The sequence below is a fragment of the Armigeres subalbatus genome, chromosome 2 (genome assembly GCF_024139115.2).
Source record: "Armigeres subalbatus isolate Guangzhou_Male chromosome 2, GZ_Asu_2, whole genome shotgun sequence".
In the NCBI taxonomy this organism is placed as follows: domain Eukaryota; kingdom Metazoa; phylum Arthropoda; class Insecta; order Diptera; family Culicidae; genus Armigeres; species Armigeres subalbatus.
In genome coordinates, this window is record NC_085140.1 from 149,536,152 (window position 1) to 149,558,227 (window position 22,076).

The following is a 22,076-nucleotide window of genomic DNA, read 5'->3' on the forward strand; positions in this document are numbered from 1 at the left end:
GAGAGGGTCCATCGAACAATAAATGCAGCTATCCGCTCGTACGTTCGAGAAGACCAAAGGCTCTGGGATGAAAAACTGTCGGAAATCGAAACCGTTTTGAACACTTCGATGCATTCAGCCACAGAGTTGACACCTTACTTCACGACTCACGGATATGAGATCCATTGTAAGGGCTCAGATCACGATTTTGCCGAAACTGAGGAAACTCCGGATCAGAGATCAGTCAAACAGAAAGCACTTTATGGTCGAATCTGTGACCTGGTGAAGGACAATTTGGCCAAAGCACACCAAGAATGTCGAAGGCGGTATGAGCTCCGACACCGCAAATTTAGCAAGGGATTCCAGGTTGGTCAAATGGTCTTCCGGCGCAATATGCGCCTGTCCAGCGCAATCGATAATTACAGTGCCAAATACGGTCAACAGTTTTTGCCAGCACGAGTCATTAAGTTGAAGGGATCTTCTTCATATGAACTAGAAGATCTCGACGGAAAACCGCTCGGCGTCTGGCCAGCGGAACACCTGAAGCCGGGATAGACTGTTGTTAAATGCCAAGCCGTACGAAAACTTTCGGTCCAAGAATACTATTTCTTTACGCATAGGATTTCAAAATTAAACATGAAATATGAGAATGGAAAAAAAAACTCTCGCTGCTGTCTGCTCTTCTAACGAGAACTGTCCCTGATAATAGTTTGTTTTGTTTACACACGCATTTTCGTTATCGAATGTCACTCTACGCCCTGAAGTTACCCGCGATGCTCGGCGAAAATCAACTGTGACCTAATGGCCAGTTCACACAGGTTCCCATCAGGGTTCATATAAAGTATTTAATAAGGAAATAAGAGAAATAGTGTTGCAATGAACCCACGTAGCTTACACTACACAGCAAAAAAATCTGTTGAATATTACATCGAAATCGCTGCAACCAGTTGAATCCATCGGCTGTTGAATATTACACTGCGCGATGTACACAAGAACCTTCTGTGTAATAAACAGGAGCGATGTAATTTTGGTTCGATGTAATAAATTAGACGACGTAATTCAAGCAATGTAAATGTATATGATGTAAAACAGTAGTCTAAAATTTGTGAATTTAATTTTGATGGTGATTTTCTTTCTTGAAGTTATTTGTTTTTGTTATTTTTGTAATTTTTGTTTGTAAATATATATTGATAAAAACAATTTGATAATCCGAACTTAATTAATTAAATAGATTGCGTAGTGGGTGGAACTTAACGATTTTGCTACATCAACGGTCTTTTTTTACACAGAGAAGGGTCGGAGGTCGGAATATAGTCGGTTTGACCTCTGCAGTAAAGAGCCCCGCACATAGCATACGTTTGCGTTGCGTTTGACAGTTTTCCTATGGGAAATGTGTCAAACGCAACGCAAACGTATCCTATGTGCGGGGCTCTTAACAGTGGCATCCTCTCAACACGGTCCATGCCTGTACGTCGCCAACCAAGCAGTCTACAAATGGTCCGTAAATCGTCTTCCACCTGATCGATCCACCTTGTAAAATCCTCGAGGTTATACCAGTTACCTTCACGGATACAGACGGGTCTTCTCAGTCTGTAGATAGATTTGACGTTCGGTGTCCTATAAGAGAAAAACGATTACTCACAGTTACCATGAACTTGAAATTTATGTTTGAACATATTCTGCAGCTAATCTACTGACACTACATAACCAAATTTTAAGAGTATTGGTGCACTTTAAAGGAATTTATACTACTGGATTCTTTATGGAATTCTTTCTGACGTACCGAATAAAATTCTTCTGGGATTCCGAATAGAATTCTTTTAGGATTACGAAAGGAAGCCTTCTGGGATTCCGAAGTGAATGTTTTTGGAATTCCAAAGAATTGGGAACCCATTCCGAAGGGACCCTTCTTGAAATCCGATGAACATTCTTCTGATGTTCCGAACGGAATCTTTCTGCGATTCAAAAGAGAATCCTATTGAGGTCCAAAAAGAATCTTTTCTGGGATTCTTCTGAAAGTAATCTATCTGGGATTTCCAAGGGAATCCAAAGGGAAACCTTCCGGGATTCCATAATATCCTACTTTGATTCCGATGCGAATTTTCGTGAGATTCCAAAAAAAAAAATCTACGAGCGAAATCTTGGGGTTAGAAACGGAATCCTTTTGAAAGTAAATCCTTTAGGGATTCCAAGGGAAATCCATAAGGGATATCATTAGGAATCTTTTAAAAAATTTTTTTTAGAAAATCCATTAGGTTCAATGAGAAATCCTTCAGGTACTCCATGAGTAATCTTTAAGGGATTTAATAAGAAATCCTTTAGGGATTTCATGGGGACTCCATTACGAATTACATGGAGAATCCATAAGGGTTTCCATGGGGTATATTTTAGGGATTTCAAGGAGAATACTTTAGGAGTTCCAGGGGAACCCTTTAGGGGGGGCATCCACAAAGTACGTTAAGTCTTTAGGGAGGAGGGGGGGTGCAGAGCAGCGTGACGATCCATACAGAAATTTCAGAGGTTTGTTACAAAAAGCGCGACGAGGAAGATAGGGGGGTTTTGAAAATCTTCAATTTTTGCGTGACGTACTTTATCGATCTTCCTTAGGAGGAATCCTCCAGGGATTCCAGGAGGAATGCTGTAGGAATTCCAGGGGAAATCCTCAGAGGCCTTCAGGGGGATTGCAGGGAGAATCCTTTGAGGATTCCAGGGGTAATCCTTTGGGGATTCCAGGGGGAATCCTTTGGGGATTCCAGGGGTAATCCTTTGGGGATTCCAGGGGGAATCCTTTGGGGACTCCAGGAAAAATCCTTTGGGGACCTCAGGGGGAATCCTTTGGGTATTCCAGGGGGAATCCTTTGGGGATTCCAGGGGTAATCCTTTGGGGATTCCAGGGGGAATCCTTTGGGGATTCCAGGGGGAATCCTTTGGGGATTCCAGGGGTAATCCTTTGGGGATTTCAGGGGGAATCCTTTGGGTATTCCAGGGGGAATCCTTTGGGTATTCCAGGGGGAATCCTTTGGGTATTTCTGCGGGAATCCTTTGGGGATTCCCGGGGGAATCCTTTGGGGATTTCCGGGGGAATTCTTTGGGCATTCCCGGGGGAATCCTTTGGGGATTTCCGGGGGAATCCTTTGGGGATTTCCGGGGGAATCCTTTGGGGATTTCAGGGGTAATCCTTTGGGGATTCCAGGGGTAATCCTTTGGGGATTCCAGGGGGAATCCTTTGGGGACTCCAGGAAAAATCCTTGGGGGACCTCACGGGGAATCCTTTGGGTATTCCAGGGGGAATCCTTTGGGTATTCCAGGGGGAATCCTTTGGGTATTCCAGGGGGAATCCTTTGGGTATTCCAGGGGGAATCCTTTGGGTATTCCAGGGGGAATCCTTTGGGTATTTCTGCGGGAATCCTTTGGGGATTTCCGGGAGAATCCTTTGGGGATTCCCGGGAATCCTTTGGGTATTCCAGGGGGAATCCTTTGGGTATTCCAGGGGGAATCCTTTGGGTATTCCAGGGGGAATCCTTTGGGTATTTCTGCGGGAATCCTTTGGGGATTTCCGGGAGAATCCTTTGGGGATTTCCGGGGGAATCCTTTGGGGATTTCCGGGGGAATTCTTTGGGCATTCCCGGGGGAATCCTTTGGGCATTCCCGGGGGAATCCTTTGGGGATTCCCGGGGGAATCCTTTGGGGATTCCCGGGGGAATCCTTTGGGCATTCCCGGGGGAATCCTTTGGGCATTCCCGGGGGAATCCTTTGGGCATTCCCGGGGGAATCCTTTGGGCATTCCCGGGGGAATCCTTTGGGCATTCCCGGGGGAATCCTTTGGGCATTCCCGGGGGAATCCTTTGGGCATTCCCGGGGGAATCCTTTGGGGATTCCCGGGGGAATCCTTTGGGGATTCCCGGGGGAATCCTTTGGGGATTCCCGGGGGAATCCTTTGGGCATTCCCGGGGGAATCCTTTGGGGATTCCCGGGGGAATCCTTTGGGGATTCCCGGGAGAATCCTTTGGGGATTCCCGGGGGAATCCTTTGGGGATTCCCGGGGGAATCCTTTGGGGATTCCCGGGGGAATCCTTTGGGGATTCCCGGGGGGAATCCTTTGGGGATTCCCGGGGGGAATCCTTTGGGGATTCCCGGGGGGAATCCTTTGGGGAGTCCCGGGGGGAATCCTTTGGGGATTCCCGGGGGGAATCCTTTGGGGATTCCCGGGGGGAATCCTTTGGGGATTCCCGGGGGGAATCCTTTGGGGATTCCCGGGGGAATCCTTTGGGGATTCCCGGGGGGAATCCTTTGGGGATTCCCGGGGGGAATCCTTTGGGGATTCCCGGGGGGAATCCTTTGGGGATTCCCGGGGGGAATCCTTTGGGGATTCCCGGGGGGAATCCTTTGGGGATTCCCGGGGGGAATCCTTTGTGGATTCCCGGGGGGAATCCTTTGTGGATTCCCGGGGGAATCCTTTGGGGATTCCCGGGGCAATCCTTTGGGGATTCCCGGGGGAATCCTTTGTGGATTCCCGGGGGGAATCCTTTGTGGATTCCCGGGGGGAATCCTTTGTGGATTCCCGGGGGGAATCCTTTGTGGATTCCCGGGGGGACTCCGTTGGGGATTCCCGGGGCAATCCTTTGGGGATTCCCGGGGCAATTCTTTGGGGATTCCCGGGGCAATCCTTCGGGGATTCCAGCGGGAATCCTTTGCGGATTCCCGGGAGGAATCCTTTGGGGATTCCCGGGGGAATCCTTTGGGGATTCCCGGGGGGAATCCTTTGGGATTCAGGGAATCCTTTGAGATTCAGGGGAATCCTTTGGGGATTCCCGGGGGGAATCCTTTGGGGATTCCCGGGGGGAATCCTTTGGGGATTCCCGGGGGGAATCCTTTGGGGATTCCAAGTGTAATTCTTTGGGGATTCCCGGGGCAATCCTTTGGGGATTCCAGCGGGAATCCTTTGCGGATTCCCGGGAGGAATCCTTTGGGGATTCCCGGGGCAATCCTTTGGGGATTCCAAGTGTAATTCTTTGGGGATTCCCGGGGCAATCCTTTGGGGATTCCAGCGGGAATCCTTTGCGGATTCCCGGGGGGAATCCTTTGGGGATTCCCGGGGGGAATCCTTTGGGGATTCCCGGGGGGAATCCTTTGGGGATTCCCGGGGGAATCCTTTGGGGATTCCCGGGGGAATCCTTTGGGGATTCCCGGGGGAATCCTTTGGGGATTCCCGGGGGAATCCTTTGGGGATTCCCGGGGGAATCCTTTGGGGATTCCCGGGGGAATCCTTTGGGGATTCCCGGGGGAATCCTTTGGGGATTCCCGGGGGAAATCCTTTGGGGATTCCCGGGGGGAATCCTTTGGGGATTCCCGGGGGGAATCCTTTGGGGATTCCCGGGGGGAATCCTTTGGGGATTCCCGGGGGGAATCCTTTGGGGATTCCAGGGAGAATCCTTTGGGGATTCCAGGGGGAATCCTTTGGGCATTCCCGAGAGAATCCTTTGGGCATTCCCGGGGGAATCCTTTGGGGATTCCCGGGGGGAATCCTTTGGGGATTCCCGGGGTAATCCTTTGGGGATTCCAGGGAGAATTCTTTGGGGACTCCAGGGGGAATCCTTTGGGGACTCCAGGGGGAATCCTTTGGGGATTCCAGGGGGAATCCTTTGGGGATTCCAGAGGGAAACCTTTGGGGATTCCAGGGGGAATCCTTTGGGGATTCCAGGGGGAATCCTTTGGGGATTCCAGGGGGAATCCTTTGGGGATTCCAGGGGGATTCCAGATTCCATGGCAAAACTGTTAAAACGTACGCAAACGTATCCACTCTGCTCAGCTCCTCTCTCTTTTCGAGTTACGTATTCTTTAAACATTCCATAATATACTTTCAATAAACATCAACTAAATGTTATTATATCTTATATATGTTAATAATATTAAATCACATGTCTGGAAAAGTGCGAACTTTTGCCCCACCGGTGGGATAAAAGTGCGTTTTTTATGTACCATGCAATCAGGGTTCTGCTAAAACGAATTTAATTAATTCCATTATTTTTCCAACGAAGTAACATAAAGGAAGAGTATACGAATCGTCGACATTGATTTAATATGCAGAAGCTTGTTTCATAAGGTCCCCATTAGGGTGGTTCAAAAAATCGATTTTGCTCCACAATGCTCATCTGATTCTTTACCATGTTCTGAGTGTTCTCTGAAAATTTGAGCTCATTTGGGTTCTGCTAAAACGAATTTAATTAATTCCATTATTTTTCCAACGAAGTAAATAAAGGAAGAGTATACGAATCGTCGACATTGATTTGATATGCAGAAGCTTGTTTCATAAGGTCCCCATTAGGGTGGTTCAAAAAATCGATTTTGCTCCACAATGCTCATCTGATTCTTTACCATGTTCTGAGTGTTCTCTGAAAATTTGAGCTCATTTGGATTAAAACTGATTTAGCACAAGCCGTTTCAAGTTTACATGTAAATTAGTATGGGGAAATTATTTTTTTCATTATACTGTTAATGACGCTTCCCCATTAAGCGCAGGTTAAAAGAAAACCTACACAGCTAAAAGGAATACTCAACAGCTTTCACCCAACGAAAATCGCATGTTGGTTAATCGCCCCAATAATTAGTAATCGAATTTAATCTATACCGTAGTTTTCTGGAGCTAATTGCATAACTCATCAACAGGCAACATTGCTGCTCGTGGCGCGAAAGATAGCACCCACAAATTCAGGCTACTATGTTGCACTGCACATTTCAGTGATGCCCTCAAAGAAGTTTAACGATCATGACTAAAGATTCGCAAACTGTCCTAAAATCGATTACTAATTATTGGGGTGATTTATCAACATGCGATTTTCGTTGGGTGAAAGCTGTTGAGTATACCTTTTACCTATGTAGGTTTTATTTAAACCTGCGCTCAATGGGGGAACGACATTAACAGTATAATGAAAACATAATGGAATCCTCTATGGAATCCCTAAAGGATTTCCCATGGAATTCCTGAAGCAGGCGTCCCTATGGAATTCCTTAAGGACTGCTAATGGAATCCTCGAATAATTTCTAATGGAATCCCTAAAGCATTCTACATTGAATCCACATACACGTAAAAAAATAACCTTATATATAACCTATATAAAAAAAAAGAAACAGAGCTAACCGCGGTGGAGGTTGGTACTCGGATTCTGATGGCTTTTTTGCAAACGTGACCTTTAAGTGGTCTTGTTGTGTAGGGGTTATCACGCCTATCTAGAGAGTAGGAGGTTGAGGGTTCGAGTTCCTCCAAGACACGTGGATTCTTTTTCGCAAATTTCATATCAATTTGTCCATTTCGAAACATATGCTGTGCATATGCACAGCCAAGATATTTAACAAAAAAAAAACCTTATATGTTATGGCAAAAAAACATTCGAAAATACTTATACTCTTCATTATGCCACCTAATGAAAGATCCCATATCCAAAAGCTAATAACATTCATAAGTTAATGAAAAGTATAAGTTTTGGAATGTATGTGACTAATGCGATGTATAAGTTTTTTCTTATACATATCATTAAGCGCCTGCTTTGGCAAAAAATATTAGAAGTCTTAAAAATAAATAACATAAAATATTTTTACTTGTAGGATTCCCCATGGACTCCCTGAAGCGAGCCTTCAAGGATTTCCTATGGAATGCCTAAAGGATCCCTCATACAATCTTCGAAGGATTTCTAATTGAATCCACAAAGCATCCTCAATTGAATCCCTAAAGATTTATCAAAAATATTCTCTATGTAATCCCTAAAGAATTTCACATGGAATCCCAAAGTATTCTCTATGAAATCCTTCAAGGATCTACATGGAATCCTTGAAGCGAGCCCTCAAGGATTTTCAATGTAATTCCTAAAGCAGTGGTGCTCAGCATTATTTGTCGATTTCCCCAAGGTTTTCCCCTTAATTTGCTTGCCACACAATAAAAATGAGCTTTCACCATAGAAGTTAGTACATGGACGAAAGCTTATAAATATATCTATTAGCTGAGGATTATTAAAATGAATATTGGTGTTAAAATCACTCCGTACGACTTGATCAAAGTAAAATTACAGTGTTTTGCTTTGATCGTTTCATGCGGAGTGAATTTAACACCAATATCCGTTTTATTACCCTCAGCAGATAGATATATTTAAAAGCTTTTGACCAAGTGTTGATTTGTACGGTCGAAGCTTATTGTTTATGTGTGAGAAGCAAATTAATCCAAAAAAAAACAACGCCCAAAGTGAGCATCACTGTTCTAAAGGATTCTTATCTCTAAAGCAGTCTGAATCCCTAAAAGATTAAAGATTCCTCATGGAATATCTAATGGATTCCTAATGGGATCGTTTAAAGAATTCTTCATGAAATCCCTGAAGTATTTCTCAAGAATTCCCCAAGCGAGTCTGCAAGGAATCCCTGAAAGATTTTCTGTGGAATTCCAAAAGGATTTGCTGTTGAATACCTGAAATGGAATCGCTGAAGGAGTCCACATGGAATCCCTAAAATATTTTCATGTAATTCCTAAAAGAATCCCATAGACTCCCTAAAGGTTTTCTCATGGGATCCGTAAACGATGCCTTATGGAATCCCTCAAAGATTCTTATGGAATCCAAAAAAAATCCCTAAAGGTTACTTGGTAAAATCGCTTAAAGAATTTCCTATTGAATCCTTAAAGAATTATTAATGGGATCCCTAAAAGAATCCCCAAAGGAATACTCATGAAATCGATAAAGGGTTTTTCATAAACGCTCTAAAGAATTCCCCATTGAATCCCTTAAGAATTCCCTATGAAATCCCTAAAGGATTCCTCAAGAAATCTGCAAAGGATTCGCTATGAAGATCCCTAAAATAATCCCCATGGAATCTCTAAAGCGCTCTAAAGTATTCTTCGTGGAATCACCTAATGATTCCTCTTAGCAATCCTTAAAGATTGTCCATGAAATCCCTAAAGAATTTCCCATGATATTCCTAAAGGATTCCCCATGGAATCCCTGAAAGATGCCAATTGAGATCCCTAAAAGATCTCTCTTGGAAACCCTATAGCATTCCCCATGGAACCCCTAATGGATTCCTCATGGAATCTTTAAAGCAATCTTCATGGGATCCCTAAACAGTGTTGTCCTACAACACTGTGCACAAAAATCTGCTCTTTGATTTTACACCATCTAAACGATTACATAATCTTAATTTAGTAAGTGCGATTAATAGAAGGATATTTGAATTTTGTATACATCATGTCAAACTGTTAAAACAAATGTACACCATAGACACAGGATCGCGCGTGCTGAAAAAACACTCCAGTGAACAGACTCCAATGTATTTTCAGTGCACGCGCTCTTGTTGTTCTGGCGATAGGTTTACATTTAGATCTTTAGAAAATTCAAATATCCCCTTACTAGTTGCACTTACTGAATTAGGATCGAAAACCCGTTAAGGTGGAGTAAAATCAAAGAGCAGGATTTTTTGCACAGAGTGTAGTAGGACAACATTGTCCCTAAAAATTCCACATGGAATCCTTGCAGGATTTCTAATGAGATACATGAAACTTCTAAAGGATATTCTCTTGGGAATCCCAAAGGGATTTCCTATAATTTTAATAAATTTCAAAATAGAAAATTGAAAACGATATCGCTCATAATAATTTACGCGTGCCAAATGGACCTAGTAGACAATCGGAAGAAAGAGATGAGCCATCGAACTGAAAATCTCATTAAAAAACATTCGAAAGACAAAATTAAACATTGTTTATACAATTTGCAAGTCATTCGTAGAACTCTTCGAAATGATTGATTTTATTCCAAAACCACTCTCTTTGGGACAATATGGGCATACCTGCAATGAGCAAGACATTAGCCCTTAATATGTACGAAGAAATTCAAATTTCAGTTGCCTAATAAAAGAATATTATCATCTATGTAAGATTCATTACGGGTAAATTACAACACCGCATTAATGCATAGGAGCAGAAAAAATGACCATTAACCAATTGAAATGTGTCGGTGCAAACGGTGAAGAGTGGCAAATCGATTTGGTTTATTATGCTCATGTTGTATGGAATACTTTAAACTATTGTAGTAATATCATATTCTTCCATATTACGACACTTTTCTCTCCCAAAAATCGTTTTGGATGGGTGGCCAACACTGCCTCAAATTGCCCCGTGAGTCGGGAACACACATTAAATTCAATACATTATCCAAAATTCATTCCAACGATTTCCAAACGCATTTTTTATCATTCGTCGAAGTAATATAAAAGGTCACACTCCCTAGTATAAATCAACTAAACATTTGAATGATTTTTTGAGGCTTTCAGCCCTTCTCGGAACGATTGCTTTAGGTGGCCCATATTGCCCCGATCACCCAACCCCTATTATTCGTTAAACCTACCTCACTTAAAACCTGCACTACTTCAAGAACACTCATCAATGAACTGCTTCATTTTCCGCTTGGCGTTTGGGCTTTCGACACGATCCTACCCGACAACCACCAGCAACCATGATGAGATGGGTTCCGATCTGTTCCGATGGTTCCTTAAACCGTAGATGTATAGGTGAGTAGTAAGCGTACGGTGGTAATTAGTTTCTGGGGCTATTCTTCTGGGGTGTAATGTTTTCAACCTCTGAAAAATGTAGTTGAGGAAATACAAGAATATAAAAAAAAAACAACAAATAACAATTATTACCTTACCCATAGTTCAAGTGATTTTCTAACGAAGTTGTGGAGAATGGATTTGTTTGGCGATCAGAGCAAGTCACTGGTGGATGCAGCCACAATAACAAATCACTTTCTTCGCACCGGGCACGGTATACAGAAAACAAGGTAGGCTCGTTAGAAAAATGACACTTCGAATGTGACGCATGTTTTATCGCCACATGTTAGAGTACAAAAGTAAGCATGCTGCGACCATAGAGCATCGTCTCGGTCCAGCTTGTGCGAAGATAGCAGTGACGTCACATGTTTACATTCAAACTGAATGTTTACATACGTGATGAGCCTGCCTTGTTTTTTGTATGCCGTGGCACCGGGTAGAATCTTGCTTGTTGCACAACCGGTATCACTTAAATTGGCCTCCTGGTTTTCTAAATTTGCCTCCTGGCTGTCGTAGCCGAGCGAATAATATATAAATAACAATCCGCTACTACCACACTGGCTTTCTAAACTGGCCTCCGGTTCGGTACATAACGGACCGGATAGATGCAACTGCCGCTCCTTCCATCGGGAAACTGTCGGCACAAAACAACTCCATTAAAGTCGAGAATTCCGTGTTATCGATGCCCGTTTCAAATAAACCTGTAATAAAATCACATCAGAGAATGCTTAAGCGAACAGAAATAAATATTTTATCACCAACAAACCTTCGAAAAATCGAAATTAATATAAATGATTGTGTTGCGAACTGCGCTGCAAAAAAATGGTGGACGTGAAACTTCTTGCGCGATCAAAACATTCGAAGCGGATGATCAGTGTTGCGAGTTGTGAAATTGCATAATCATTTAATGTGATCTTACGTTCAATTTGTGTAATTTCACAAAGCCATAGTTATAATCAATTGGTTGCAGCTATATCTGTGTAATATTACTGTAATATTTATCTGAGACGAGACCTGCAAAGAGGAAAAAATGTAACTTCAGCTGCTGCCAGTCAACTGCTGTCACGAACTGTCAGGTGCAACCAGCAGCTTTTTGAGTGAAAGTATTGGTATCCCAAATAAAATATTCCACATCATTTTTGCTTTACCATGACTTTTTTACTTTAACGAGTATTCCAAACCTTCCGTTTAGCTTGTTAATAATCAGTAATAAACCTGTGTTTTGTTCCCGGTATAAAAATCCTTATGAAAATGAATTAACATATTTCGTGAATTGGATACACTTTTATTGTGCTCAGAAGGGTCCACCTGGGGCTTAGGTGAAACAGTCAAGTAAACAGTTGAAACTCGATGGTCAACTGTGATGAAAAGAAGAACAAGTGTCAAAACAAGAAAAAGAAGCAGCGTCTTTGCAGGTCTCGTCTCAGATATTTATGTATTCATACACAAATAAAACGTAATCCATAAAACAAATTAAATTTGTGTGTAAATTGAAGAGCGATGTAATATTACATCAAAGTGAATGCAATGTTACATCTAAATAGACCTATTACATTGGAATTTTAGTACGTAGCGTGAATTACATCGGAGCACATTACATTTTTTTTTGCTGTGTATATTACTCACGAATGTGAGAATTTCAAAAACAAAATGCGAACTACCTTCGAGTCAGCATTAGACTTGAAGTACCCGTAAGATAGAAGCGTCTTCCGGGAGTATAATAGATAGATAAAATTAGAATTAGAAGACTTAGGATTAGGATGGGTGATTGAGGGAAAAGCTGGAGAATGAGTGAATGAGAAGGGCCCAATGAATGAGGATGAATGATTAGGATGTATGGATCTATAAAGAAAAAAAAACACCCAAAGGAAGTTCTTCTTGTTCCTTTAAATATAAAAGAGGAAGAAACCACATATTTCTCTAGATTATTTTTATAAGCGAAAAATAAAAGAATAATACCTTGCCTCGCGGAAAAACAATGTATCAAATCAATAGCAAAATCAGGGGAGTTCAAGTTTCGGAGGAGTGAATGCAAATTGGTACGAGAGCTTAAATATTTTGATCCAAACTAGCGCCTAATCTTGTTATTACTTCGGCTGCTGTTGCTAAGTACTCTCGTCAGTCACCCAAAATTGAGTTCACAGCGTATGTTAAAGAAAATTAAGTCTTGAAAAGACTGAATTTTCTCTCGTGGAGGAGGATAATTGTTACCGTTTTCGGTACCAAGGACCAGTCCATTTGCGTGTGTACCAGCAAATAACATATACTAACCATTATTATTGTGAGACTTTGCATGCAGTAGAAAAGGGAGAATAGGGGTAAATTTTACAACCGCCTATTCTGCCTTAAACGTGTAAAATTAACTAATTCCGTGTGGCTCAAATCTCGCGGGCGACGATGGCACCCCTATGCTGGGGACGGAGAGAGAAGAGAAGAGAAGATCGTATTGGGTCGCGACTCGGCAGTCGGGAAGCAACCAAGCTAGAAGACAGTTGTGTGTAGAAAGATTTTTGAAGGAAGAGACGCTTAACCAAAAGGGACCACGCGGTGGCGCCAAGGAAAGCCGGTGTCAAGCCGAAGTTCGAAGAACCGTGTCCGGTGTCGCGGAGTTTCTCCGACAAAGTTCTAGGGTGCAAAACCGGGCCCGGAAGTATTCCCCGTTTGACCGCCCTCCCGAGGATTGTCAGTAGTACCCGGTTGGAACCGTTTCCGACCAGAGCAAGCCGGCCATCTAGTTTCCCGATCCGGTTTAGTTCCGGCCAGCAAGTTTCTCGAGGAAGGTCCAAGTCGGTCGTGGCCCACCAGACGACGTAGAAGTGCCGCGAATTCGGAAACCATTACATCCGTAGCCTCGATGAGTGAACCCCAATAGTCGCCATTGTCCTGCGGCAAACATACGCCACGAGGTAGCTACATTATCTCTATCACGTCGCCATCACTTTCTGCGGCCGGAGACAGACCGGACAAAAGACCGACACCCTACGGTATCCTGACGGATTGCATTCTATCGGAAGGATCTGTGACCAGGATTGGTGGCCGGACGAGACGACGTGTCGTCAGCATAGTGAAGAACGAACCACCAGCCAATGCTACTCATCGTCAGGAAGTGGCGGACAAGATCCCTGCCAGCCGGACTCCCGATCCCAACTCGAAGTTCTTGTCAAATTCCAAAACTCTCGGAGACAATGAGGATAGTCGCCGACCTGAAGCCGGGAGAAAGCTCCGCTCCCCGAACCGTACCGCAGTAGGCTACCGTAGGTGCATTGCCCTCAGCGCTCGCCGGCGAACCCACATTTGCCAGCCACCCCGCATCACCTAAGGTATGTTAGGAGCCTGGTCTCCCCATGTTTTTCCTGGACATCTATCGGCCGCAACGAAATTTACTAACTAAAACACTAACCCTAACATAATAAGATGAAAAAAATAAATAATAGTTAAAATGTAAATTAAATTCTTTTTTGATGAAATTGAAAGGCTATTGGTGCATGCAATTGAATTGATCCTTCCTTGTTCTGTCCACTTCAGCTACGTCTTGTGTCGTATGTCCTTTGAGCAGGAGGTAAGCCGGCCCTGAGGAAAGGTGAGCTAGTTTGGGACGTGTGGACGTCCACTGCCTAGACGTGTGGACGTCACCGGTAGTCACAGCGGCCAGCAGCTGGTAAACAGTACTCTCGCGTGCATGCGATGCCACCATGCCTAGGAAAGTCCACCCTAGGAATGGGAGGCTATCGGATTACTGGTGCACTCAAGCAATTGCGAACCTGCGCCGCGCCTGCCTACGGGCAAGGAGGCGGATTCAGCGAGCACGCACTGAAGAGGAGCGTGTTGAACGACGGGTGGCGTTCGTGGCTTCTAGAGCCGCTCGGAGACTGAGAATAGATCAAGCAAAAAAGCCTGCTTCGAGGGCCTGTGTCAAAGTGCCAACGCAAATCCATGGGGGTGACGCCTATAGGGTCGTAATGGCCAAGACACGTGGGGCGATGGCCCCTACAGAGCGGTCTCCAGAGATGCTGGAGAGGATCATCCCTCTTCACGACCCAAGTCCCTGGCCTCACTTTGTGGAGCTGCCAGGGGTCAGAGTGGCCGACGAGGAAAGAGTAACTGTGGCGGAACTTGCGGGGATTGCACAGTCCCTTAGTGTAGGTAAGGCGCCAGGACCGGATGGTATTCTGAACCTGGCCATCAAAGCGGCCATTGCTGAGGCTCCCGAGATGTTCAGATCTGTCATGCAGAGATGCCTGGACGAGGGAGTCTTCCCTGAAGCATGGAAAAGGCAGAGCTTGGTCCTATTGCCAAAGGCGGGAAAACCACCGGGGGATCCGTCGGCATATAGACCAATATGCCTGCTTGATACGGCGGGGAAGGTGCTCGAGAAGATCATCCTCAACAGGTTGTTGATACGCACGGAGGGTGCGGATGGTCTATCGAGTAACCAGTTTGGCTTCCGAAAGGGTAAGTCGACCGTAGACGCTATCTTGTCGGTTACCAAATCCGCGGAGATAGCTATCCAGCGTAAGAGGAGGGGAGTTTGCTATTATGCAGTAGTGACTCTCGACGTGAGGAATGCATTCAATAGTGCCAGTTGGGCAGCTATTGCAGATGCGCTCCTGCGTCTTAAAATTCCCGAGTACCTGTACAAGATTCTCGGAAGCTACTTCCAGAATCGAGTGCTGGTATACGACACGGTGGCGGGCGGAAGTGCGTTGACATAATCTCAGCGGTTCCGCAAGGTGCCATACTAGGTTCGGTGTTATGGAACGTCATGCACGATAGTGTCTTGAGGTTGAAGTTCCCGGTGGGCATGGTGATCATCGGCTTTGCTGACGATATTACGCTAGAGGTCTACGGCGAATCGATCGAAGAGGTGGAGTTGACTGCAGCCCACTCGATCGCAATTGTGGAGGTGTGGATGAGTTCCAGGAAGTTAGAACTGGCTCACTACAAGACTGAGGTGGTTGTTGTTAACAACTGAAAGTCGGAGCAACAAGCGGTGATAAGGGCAGGCAACTGCGTGGTCACCTCTGAACGTTCCATCAAACCCTTGGGGTAGTGATCGACGATAAGCTCACCTTTGGTAGCCACGTCAATTACGCCTGCAAGCGTCCCTCCACAGCTATACTGGCATTGTCCCGGATGATGTCCAATAGCTCTTCGGTTTATGCCAGCAAGCGCAACTTTTCTGGCTACTGTCGCTTTGTCCATACTGAGGAATGGGAGGCCAGCTTGGGGCACGGCCCTGCGTATTAACTGCTACAGAACGAACACACTTAAAATAAATCGCCGACTTCGGTAAAATTTTACCGAAATCTCAACCATTGAACTGTTCGGTAAATTATTTTACTGATTTTCGGTGATTTTGACAGTTGAGCAATGGAAAAAATTACAAAAAATCTGTAAATTAATTTACCGAACGTTCAGCGGTTGAGATTTCGGTAAAATTTACCGAATACTGTAAAATGAGCTAAGTGTGAAGTTAGAAAGTACGTATAGGCTCATGTGCCTAAGAGTTGCGAGCGCGTACCGGTATGATGCCTATTGACATCGTTATCGGTGAAGACATAGAGTATTTCGAAATGCGCGGCACGAGAGGTATCTGTAGGACTGTCAGGTTGGCCTCAATGGTCAAATGGCAGCGTGCGTGGGACAGTTCTACTAAGGGTAGATGGACACATAGGTTGATACCGGAGATAGGTACGTGGGTCAAGAGGCGCCATGGGGAAATCACTTTCCACCTGACCCAGGTCCTTACAGGCCATGGTTGCTTCAGACAGTATCTACACCGGTTCGGAAACTCGGCCTCGCCCGAGTGTCCGGTGTGCGCAGGTTTAGAGGAAACGGTTGCTTGCCACATGTGGTCTGGACACTACCTCGGACAACCTAGTCCGGAGGATGTGTAAAGATGAAGTTAGCTGGAACTCCGTTTTATCGGCTATCGTCCAAATCGTCTCGGAGCTACACAGAAGGTTGCGCATGGACTGAAGGATGGCTAGTTCAGGCGCAAATAAGAGGTGGTCTAAGGGTTCGGAGTTGGCTTCATGGGTCATACCGGTGGTCATGCCCTGTGGTCGAACTCGATCCTTTTATCGAACAAATGGCCGCGCGAAGAACAACATGGTATCTTCGCTTCCGCGGCGTCAGTTAACCGGGCGGGTTCCGAGCCCGAGGACGGAAAGGGGTCCTCGTCAAGGCTGGGACAGGCGTAGGCACCGCGTCGGCAACTCCTTCTGTGTGTTGGCAAACAGACCCTATCGCAGAGAGGTCAATTTGGGGTGCACGCGGCATCATCATTCTTGATACCAGTCGTGCAGAGGGAAGCAGGCGCGAAGTCGACCCTTCCCACCTTCCGGGGACATAGGGCGTGGTAAGGCCACCTGGAAAGCCGGAAATGTGCTGGCACGATACCATGGTGTTCTTCTAAAAAAGCGAGTCACGATGTTCGATGCTGCAAGGACACGCAGCTAACCTCGAGGGTGCGTTGTGCACTGGCCCCCCTTTGAGGCATTACTTTCTGGTTGTACCGAAGGGACGATGAGCTTGGTGGCAATGCAAACGGTTTAGCGGGTCGGGGATACAGTCATGCCTCCCTCGTTTGCTGTTGGGGGTGGCCCCTAACCCCGCACTTCCTGGACAACCCAGGATGTATGTTGAGCAGATTTCCCCTTCATTGCTTAGGAAAAAAACATACACACATACATACACACGGTCAGACAGACATGTGCTCAGTTCGTTGAGCTGAGTCGATTGGTATATAAAACTATGCTGCCGCTAACCGCAAGTCGAGCACATCTGTATATGGGCCTCCATACACAGATGTGCTCGACTTGCGGTTAGCGGCAGTGTGGGTCTCCCAGCCTTCTATAAAAAACCCAAATTTATCCCCAAGTGGTGATTATGCCTTTCTCGATTCGATATGTTGGATTCGAATTAATGTTGTAAATGCTGTGCTAATTGCCTACATCTTGGCGGTTAAAATATTTGATGCAACTCTATCACGCTGCTTATAAATTACTCAATAATTGAGTAATTTTTAAGCAATTATTATGAGAGTAATGGATTGCGTCATGGCTAAGTTGATTAATGACTTAAAGTGTCCATGTAAACAGCGTATTTGTTAAAAGAAAAATAGAAATATTATTCAAATCGAATGAGTTATTAGCAAACAAAAACAATAGTGTCCAACTAGGAAAGTTTCTCCGTCGAATGAAACTAGTTGCACTCGAATCGGTCAAGTCCTTCTATATGAAACGTGTTTAACAATAAAAAATTCCCGGGGCTACACACACACACACACACACACACACACACACACACACAGTCAGACCTGGGTGCTGCGGATAGAGCCGCTTTTCTGCGATCAAGCGAGCAGAGGGATATTTTGAAATCACTCACATAAACAAAATTATTTTGCAGTTACTTGGCTGTCAAACATTTCCCGCTCTTCGAATTTCTCTTTCCACGCTGCATGAGGGCGCACAAATGCGCTAGACTCTACATGACTTTACGATTGTTTACATACATTCATGCTCCAATCAGCTGCTGAATCTCGTGAAATTTCGTAACGAGTGCTTTTTAGTTGCATTCCTAATTTTCCACTCGAAATATAATGTGAGAATATTTGTTACAAAGAATAAAAAACTCAAACAAAGTTTATTTTTATTTTTCCCAAAATAATAACAATACTTCTCAATATTAGATCAGAAACGAACATAACCACAATCTTCAATGTTTGGCTCCGGCACAATAGAAAATTTTGGCTTCAGTTTGACAACCAAATCGATTCTATCCGCACCACCCAGAGTCAGACATGTGCTCAGTTTTTCGAGCTGAGTCGATTGGTATATAACACTATGGGTCTCCGAGCCTTCTATCAAAATTTGGCTTTTGGAGTGAAATTATAGCCTTCTGGTACAACTTTGTTGTACGAGAAAGGCAAAAAACGCTCTTGGAGTGAAATGATAGCCTTTCGGTACAACTCTGTTGTACGAGAAAGGCAATAACGTTTCGCTCTTCAGAGAAATACCAACTTCGAGAATAATGTTTCAAAGTTGGATCCCAGTTCGAAATCCTTTTGGAAATTAACGAAAATTCTTAAAAACCTCAAAAGCCAATTCCAGCGCTTAAAGAGGGAAATAAAATTTTATTAATAAATGGCGAAAAGGCTCAAAAACTTGCTCAGCAGTTCGAGAGTGCTCATAATTTTAGTCTAGGTCTCACTAGTCCAATAGAGGATCAGGTCATGCGGAGCTTCGAAGACATTTTCAATCAAGATAATGTTTTTGACCCTTCGTTGGGTGAGATCTATTACTAGAAAATTTAAAAATATGAAAGCCCCGGGTGATGATGGTATTTTCTACATACTTATCAAAAACTCAAAGGTGCAGCCCAATCGGGTGACGTTGAACTACGTAGCTGTGTGTAATGTACAGGTTTTCGAGTTTTCTGTACGATGGAACCAAAGCAAGCGTTTTTCAAGCCCAGGGTGAACTGCTTTTGTTGTTTATCCTGTGCTCCTGAGATTGAGTGAGCATTACGAACCCTGGTAATGAATGTAATTTTTAGATCAACATTTGAAAAGGATGATAAAAATAAATTTTTCAAATAATCGAGGATTAACAACACTCTAAAGCGATCATATATCCAAACTATCAATTGATAAAAACTCGCTAGAGAGTAAGAATCGTTCGATAATTGTATCTCGATTCGAAGCATTGGTGAATGCTACTTTTGAACTTATTTTTCTACATAACACTAAAACACAATGTCAAACATCCGATTGAACTTCATTGTTTACATTAAATTAGTCTTGGTTAGTTTTACATATTGTGTTTATTATCAATCGATTTCAAAATTTGAAAAATTAACGCCGATGATAATTCGCCTACTTTTCACACACCTGAGAAGTTATCAAATGATAATTCCAATAATTATCGTATAAGAATGATTCAGCACATTCCTGGTTGATAGTGTACCGCTGCAACCATCGTCGACGCAAGCTGGAACAGAGACTAAGCACCCGCCACTAAGTCAGTCCAAACCCCAGGTGGCTTAGAAAAGTCCATCGTTAAAGCAGGGCTGTCAACGGCATTTGGTGGTCATCATATGGAGGAAGTCAGAATAGATGCTGTTGCATCGACGCGACAAAGAAGTTTGACAGTTTATTGATAATTATTATTACTCATTCACGTGAGTTGTGGCGGACTTTGCGTTTACCTCGGCAGATACTAAGGAATCAGCGAAAACAAGCTGAAGGAAGTATCCCAGAACGCATCCACTACTGCAGCGAAGAAGATTCGGAGCCCCTTTACTGGCATCAAGAATCTGCCGTCAAACGCCCCTAAGCTTTCGAGAGAAAACGCGCGTGTAAGTTAGCAGAAACGAACTGCACCAGCTAAAAATTCTGTAAGTTGCATTAATTTGACGTCTAAATATTGTGAATCGTATAAAATACGGCAGACTTCAGTGGGCTGGTCACTTAGTGCGAATGTCGGAAGAAAGAATAGCGAAAACAATATTTAACGAAGAATCATATAGGGGCCGGCGACTTCGTGGAAGGCCACGAGCACGCTGGCTGCACGCGGTGGAAACGAACCTGGGGACCCTGAACGTTCGGGGAAACTGGAGGAATATCGCCCAAGACCGACGATTATAGAGCTCTACAATACGCCAGGCATAGGTGTATCGACACTGTAGCCAACCAGGTATCCATGCAACATGTGAGTCTCAGATGGTTAAGTTTGTAAACCGAGAAAATTAAAAAAAAATCATCATCAAAATACATCGTCGAAAAACGTGTTCAAATGATCAAATATAGTTTGTAAGAATTATCAATGATCATATTTTGTGTATATGGTACACAACAAGTAAACATAATCCGGATCACTTGTCATAAAACGAATTTGCACAATCCCATTTAATTCCACCACTTAACTTCCACTAACACTTCCCGTAACACGGTAGATCACTTTGACGTAGTGTGTTGCGGTGTAAGATCTACCGAACAGAGCCCTAGCTTAATCCATTTTTCTAGCTAGGGCAATAAGTTGTAGCAGTGGCGTAGCCAGAAAATGGGTCTGGGGGGGGGGGGTTTTCTGAACATACATTTTTTTTTTCAAAAAAGAAAATATGTTCTAAACATTTTGTCTCTCTTATGCCCAAAACCAACCCCGTGGCTACGCCACTGAGTTGTAGTAATTAAGGATTTATCGTATTTAGTCTCCGCTACCAACAGCAGTCTCAGACATAAAACATAATAAATGTTACCTTGCAGACAGTTGAAAGACCCGAATTCCTCTTGTTTGAGGCTAAACTGTATGCAGCGGAATCAACTTTTCAAGCAATTAGTTAAAAAACCTCGGTACCCGGTCCTAGGCTGAACTAACTGCTGGAAAATCGAGTTAGGGGTTTAAATACGTACTAACTCTTCTTGAACTGGTGAACAATGGTAGTGAGAGGAACACACGGAAGTTCCCATTACTGAACTGAAATTACTCTTGCTTGAAATGGTCTTGTAGACAGAGCTAAATCCCGGGTTTTAAGAGTTTTACTGGTGATATTCTAGAAGCAAGACAAGGATGTGACTAGGGCCCCGATGCATGGCCAAAAACAGTATTACGGTTCTGTTTTCTCAAGAAAGGATTGATTTCCTATTGATAAGGGGATGAGATTGCTCTCTATGAAGGGTCTAAATAGCGGGACCTTGTCATGGTGGTCTTGAGAAAACAAAACAACAACTGTATCGAAACCGATACTGCATTGCTTCTCAATAGCACTGGAGTAATTCGACATGCACTTAAATACTAAGGATACGGGTAACGCTACAATAGATCTAATAATTGGTCGCAGTGCCACACCCGAACAGGAAAAAAAAGTGGTGGAATTGATTGGGATTGTGATCAAATATAGTTTGTAAGAATTATCAATGATCATATTTTGTGTATATGGTACACAACAAGTAAACATAATCCGGATCACTTGTCATAAGACGAATTTGTACAATCCCATTTAATTCCACCACTTAACTTCCACTAAGTGGTGGAATTGATTGGGATTGTACGAACTCGTCTTATGACAAGTGAAGACATTCCACTAAAAAGTTTAAAATAATTTTCTTAACATAATCCGGATAATTAGAGAGTTTTTCGTTAACTGGCTTATGTGTTTGTGGGATCTCCACTATACTGTCAAACAAAATTTTAGTACCAGTATGGCAGATATGAATTCTAGATCACCACGAATTGAAATTCATCTTCTACGTAAGGTTCTAAACACCTTCGCCCATTATTCTTTTGCCGCTTATATTCGTCATTATATTTGTATGGCTTACGAAATGTAACACTTATTCGCACATTGTTGATATTTGAATGAATAGAAATTGTCACCTTTTGGCTTTGTAATTCTTCGAGTCGACTTCTCTCACTAAGCTGGCTGGAGGGCATTCTTTGGTGCAGTAGCGGTTTATATCTAGGGCGGTCGTTATATACTTGGGTATGAATTAAACACCGTAAACCCGAAAAACT

The 22,076-nt window shown here is 43.7% G+C and overlaps 1 long non-coding RNA gene across 4 annotated transcripts; it reads right to left on the bottom strand.

Moving 5' to 3' along the window:
* Positions 1-1,415: 1,415 nt before the first annotated feature.
* Positions 1,416-22,057, bottom strand: LOC134211002 (uncharacterized). Of its 4 annotated transcripts, none has more exons than XR_009978907.1 (6): positions 21,939-22,057; positions 11,327-11,372; positions 10,957-11,261; positions 10,654-10,725; positions 10,359-10,590; positions 1,416-1,596 (listed from the first exon to the last, which is right to left on the bottom strand). It is a non-coding gene; the product is annotated as an uncharacterized LOC134211002 (long non-coding RNA). The 4 variants fall into 4 exon arrangements; XR_009978906.1 differs by lacking the exon at positions 21,939-22,057 and adding an exon at positions 11,480-11,992; XR_009978905.1 differs by lacking the exon at positions 21,939-22,057 and having other exon boundaries at positions 10,659-10,725; positions 11,327-11,434.
* Positions 22,058-22,076: the final 19 nt, after the last annotated feature.